Source organism: Drosophila mojavensis, unplaced genomic scaffold (genome assembly GCF_018153725.1).
Source record: "Drosophila mojavensis isolate 15081-1352.22 unplaced genomic scaffold, ASM1815372v1 contig_36, whole genome shotgun sequence".
NCBI lineage: Eukaryota > Metazoa > Arthropoda > Insecta > Diptera > Drosophilidae > Drosophila > Drosophila mojavensis.
In genome coordinates, this window is record NW_025318858.1 from 8,710,185 (window position 1) to 8,716,184 (window position 6,000).

The following is a 6,000-nucleotide window of genomic DNA, read 5'->3' on the forward strand; positions in this document are numbered from 1 at the left end:
CTTCTCTAATTTGTTAGCTCTAAATAATTGTGCAATTTTTCTAGTGAAAAATATACAAAAATATTTGAACACAAAATATAAAATATAAAACAAGTAAGAAGGCTCCAGACGAGACTGCTCGACTAGGAGATACCCTGAACCCTCCAAGCTGATATTCTAATCATTCTGCACTTTTATGCACACATACATACACATGCATTCACACGCACGCAAAAGCCTGCGCTCTGCTAACTGCGCAGTAAGCAGCGACTGCGCTTGGGCTGCGCTGCAGTGTGGGCAATATTATGAGAATTTATTTGTTGAATAATTTCTTTTGTAGACATAAGATCTTAATCAAACTTTCAGAGTGTAATCATATGATGAATATGTGTGTACATTCCAAAGCACAAGTCTCTAGTACTTGAAATGCGTTTTTTACAAATTGGGGGCGAAGGGGGCGTGGTATCCAAAATCTGTAAATTACAAAATCTTTGTATCCATTAACTTTATATACAACGCAAATTTGAAGTCTCCAGGTCTAAAAGTGTTCAAAATAAGCAGAAAAAACAATGCCGATTTTTCGATTATTCTCGATAAAAAAGTTATCGGATGAATTATCGAAAAAATAAAGCAAACTCGTACTGCGTATGGTACACACGAGTATGCATGCCAAATTTCAGCTCTCTAGCTCTTGTAACTTCTGAGATCGACGCACTCATACGGACGGACGGACGGACGGACGGACGGACGGACGGACGGACGGACGGACGGACAGACGGACAGGGCTATATCAACTCAGCTCGTCGCGCTGATCAAGAATATATATACTTTATGGGGTCTGCCACGCCTCCTTCTGCCCGTTACATACTTTTTCACAAAACCATTATACCCTGATTTCCCATTTTCAATGGGTTCAGGGTATAAAAATATAAACGCTTATGAAGAAAATATTAATGAAAGGTAAAACAATTTACTAATTGTAAATCTAAAATTAAACAGCAAAAAGACTTATCAATAAAATAGAGAAATAAATGTAATTTAAGTAATCTTACAAATATTACAAAATACTTTCAATACTTAATCCTTTGTAATAGATTTACTTTTATAAATAAATTTATAAATGGGAAAATATGTATTATAGCTATTTATTTAATTATATACGAATTCATGTATTTTAAAAAATAATTCATGAAAAATACATATTATACTGAAACATTTATATTGCATATATAAATATCCAAATACTTTTGGCGAATTTATTTATAAATTAATACTTCATAATCAAATACAGAAAAACATAGTGAAATATTTTACTATAGGCAAAAACTACTTTGCATAATAATCATAATAATAAATATATATATTTATATATATTTAGCTTGGGGCCTAGTGAAGCGGCACGAAACTTGATTCTTTAGAGTGCATTGAAGTGTTAAAATATGTATATGAAATTGATTGGCTGATTAAACCCACATACATACATAGACACACACACACACACATAGACACACACATAGACACGCAGGACAGGCTCTTGTGAATATATCTATATATAAATTCCATTTAAAATCAACATATACATATAAACTTTTTGTTGACTTTAGGGGCTTTTGTTATTTTGAGCATGTGTGTGTGTATTGTCCTTGGCGTTTTCGTGTTGATTTGCTGCGGAAATGACGCAAATAACGCAGCAAATTTAAGCCAGTCACACACACAATTTACACACTCGCCTGAATCTACACCTTTTTCTGGGTTATTTATGACAACAACAACAATCAAGGCAGGCAACCAGGCAGTCAGGCAGCCAGCCAGGCAGCCGGCTGTTAACCGGCAACAGGATGTTTTATATTATGCCTGCAAAATAAGGCAGCGCACACAGAGAGAGAGAGAGAGAGAGTGAGAGAGAGAGGGAGAGACATCCGCACACAATAAAGGGATTTGCTGTTTTAATATTTTGCATACATTTATGTATTTTCCTTTGTTTTCTTCTCTCATTTTTTATTTTATTTTTTTTTTTTATTATTATTCCACCTCATTTTATGTCACTTTGCCGAATGAAAAATTTAATTGTGGTGCTCATTAATGGCTCTGTCGTCCCCGAAAAACCGAGCGGAAATATGTGATTTCCGGCAATAAATATCACTGTGACACACACACACACCCACACCCACACATATTCATATATACCTATGTATGTATATCGATAAATGAGGGCGCAACGCACTACACTTTGAAAACATTTTCTCTTTCGCCCGCGATTTATGAGTTTAAATACATAAATTTATAACTTGATTATCGCATTTGCATTTGATATGGGCGTTTGTTTTTTGGTTTCTTTTCCCTCTTTTTTTATGGACTTTTTCTGGCCCCTTTGCAAAGCAAACAATCATTTAAGCATAAAACCATAAATCTATGCGCCAATAAGAGGGATTTCAACCAAGTAATACAAAATACAAGCGCAAAAAAAAAAATGGAAGAAGGTATAAAAAAATATAAAAAAATAAAAGACGGGACATGAGCCAGCAGAATTTGCAAAAGGGACAGTCGCCAGCTTGAGTGGAAATTTTTTATGAGAGAGAAAAAAAAAAAAAAAACTTGTCAGACTACGAAAATACTCTATGAAAAGAAACTTAAATATATTTCGGCAAGTTGCTTTCACAATGATTTAAGGCCTTAAAGATATAAATTTGATTTGTATTTCCATACTATTCATAAATGATAATAAATCAAAAGACTGCGGACACGCAGCTACCCTATTGGAGAGGCGAGTATGTGGTATGCCAAGCCAAGCCCAAAATCAATATCAAAAGAGACCCAAACCGAAATCGCAGCCGAAGCCAATCAGAGGCAAAACAATAAACAAGCATGACAATAAATATAAATAAATAAATAAATAAGCGTACGTCAGGCAAATGCAAAGATTGAGCTGGTCACAGGATATGGCCAAGGCAAGCGGTTCAAGCCGTATAGCCAATAATATTCCGGCTCCTGAAGATTCAGCCGTAGCATTTGCTTTGCGTGAAAGGATAATGACGCGTCTCGAATCGTGCACTGCAGCAGCAGTCCACACTATTGAGATGAAAGGATGGCAGGGATGGGGAGGGAGCCAAGGAATTGATTGAACGGCGCATCAAATATAAACCGCAAATACAACCGCACACACACTGACATTCAATATGTATGTGCGTCTGTGTGTGAGGCAAGCGAGGCACACAAACTGGGCGCCTTGTCAGGCCTCAGACAGCAGGGAGTTCTTAATATTGTTGCTGCTGCCTTTGCTACCGACTTTCATTTAACAGCTGCTTAAATCCGTCATTTCAAATTATTCGCTGATCACATTGAAGTGCCTGAGCTTTGGAACGATATCTGATAGTGGCTTAAACTGCTTTACGAAAGCCTACGAATAATTATGGCATATACATTGTATGAAAGCCTTTATTATTATAGAGTGAAGAATTCTATTGTTAGAATTGAGCTGAATATTATTTCGTATATACTTAAAGTAAACAGCAAATCATTTATGTATGCATATAGCTGGGTTTTTATTTTAAGCAACATCCAATTTGTTGAGCTGTTTAAAATAATAAATGAAATTGTGAATTGCTCTATGTTAATGCCAGATTCCAGCATTAACAGTATGATACGCTGTTAATAGCACAACTCCCACTGTAGTTACTGTACAGAATCATGTTCTGTTATTAACATAGCTCTCACTATAGATCGTTTACAGCACTCTGCGCTGTTAAAAGCATAACTCTCACAATAATTACTTTACAGTATATACAAAATATTTCTCTCATTTAAATCCCTCAAACTTTAATCTCGCGATATTAAGTAAGTAGAATAATAAAGTGGAATGCAACAAAACTGAAGGTATTTATGTTTTTTTAGTCGCGGCTGCGGCTCAAGTTGTAGCACAAATGTACCAACTCTTTGCCAGTTTTTTTTTTTTTTTTTTTTTTTTTTTTTTGGTGCATGGCGCGAAACGCTTTCAATGTAGCTTCACTTCAATTTAATGGCTACTTAAATCCATCATTTCAAATTATTATCACTTGGTCCTACAAACTCGCCAAGTCCGACGCTCACTTGGCCACGCATCAAATGGCCTTCAATGGGCCTTAACTGTGGACGAGTTGGGTAAACGGCGAACGGCGGACGGCAAAGGTGCGCAGAGTGCAGGTGCAGATGGTGCAGATGCTGGATAGTGTTGGGGTAAATGAGGCCCATTAAACGGCCACCACAGAAAAGTGCTGACATCACGACTGGCGGCTGGTGGCTGGTGGCTGGCGGCTGGCGGCGGCGCGAATTAAAAAGTTGCCTTGATAATCCTTTTGCAAAATAGACGGGATTAAGTAAAAGGCTGCGTTGGAAATTTATGCAGCCAACTGTGGCCAGGTGGACGTTGGCCAGCAGCTGCCATCCTTCACTCTCGGCCTCCCTCTCTTCCGCTCTCACACACACACAGTCACACTCTTCATGCAGCACTTAAAATGTGCCACAGTGTTGCAATAATTACCGTTAAATGGTCGCTGTTTAAAACACTTAAGAGCTGTGCCGCAAAAAGGAGGTGCTCGCAAAAAGGTTCAATCTGCCACAGCAGGCCGTCTGTTATTATCCTTGCAGCAGCAGCCAGAGCCGCAGGAGCAGCAGGAGCAGCATGAGCTGGAGCATCATCATCGCCATCATCATCATCATCAACGTCATTATCATCAGCAGCTTCACGAGTTGTGCCGTGCGTTCAGCTTGGCTGCGTTTTTGGCCACGGCTTTTTTTTTTTTTTTTTTTTGGTCTCTGATGTCCTGCTGATTGCGGTGATTTGTAATTTTAAGTAGCGTATGATTAACTTTGGCGCGAGAAACTTACAACTGTGAAAGCTGACAGAGACAAGAGAGCGAGAGGGAGAGAGAGAGAGAATGAAATGTATAACGCAATTTTACAATCATATCTATATATACATATATATATATATATATATAAAAATACTTGTATATGTGTTGGCTCTGAGTAATGATTGTGGCGTGTCCTTGACAGTCGCACCGACAAGTTGGCGTTTCCTAATGCGCTTACCTATTATTATATTGCTTAATGACCAGGCGTGGGTGTGCATACCTGTGTGTGTGTGTGTGTGTGTGCTTACTGTATATGGCTTCGCTTTCATTGCGCACTGGCAATTAGTAGTCCGTCTTATTCGTCTACAATTTACTATTTACTCTATTGGCGCAGCTTATTATTTTTCTATTAGAGTGACAGGGGAATTACGTCCAAGTCCCTTGGCTTGATATATTAATAACCAATTACTGTGTACATTTTATTTAATTAAATTATACTATATGTTATTCAACTAGATTATATGCTCTTAAAAAATTAATCAAATAGCAAGAAAATTCTACTATTAACTCGGCACAGTTCCTAGAAATTCTAATTTAATTAAATTTTTGATTGTACTTTGGCATAATCTATAATCTTCATATTTGACTATTTGACGTGAAGTGGAATTAGAATTAAACCCAAGGCTTAAGCGACGTCTGAATTTGTACTGTAAGCCTAAATTCAATTTCTAAAAACATAATAAGAACTTGCACAGTTGCTGTCACATAAACTGTCTAATTTAATTCCCCAGTTGATCATAATAAATGCATACAATGAATACAATCATTGCCACACATAGACTCACTCACAGATTTGTATATATATGTATGTATATATATGTGTGCTTATGAATATTTGATGGCCATGTTTGTGGGTGCCACCTGACCGCAGATTGCCTCAGCCACAAGTCATAAAAGTATTAATGCCATTTTAAGTACTTCCGCAACGAAAACTAAACACATACAGCTGCCCAAAAAGAAGCCCATACATATGCATGGCAATCACACACACACACACACACACACACACACACACACACACACACACACACAGACACACACAGTGTGAAAGAGATCGCCTTACATTCACATTCATATGAGACAACGGGGCGAATGGCGAAAAATGCAAAGCGCACTAATTCTAACTGCAGCA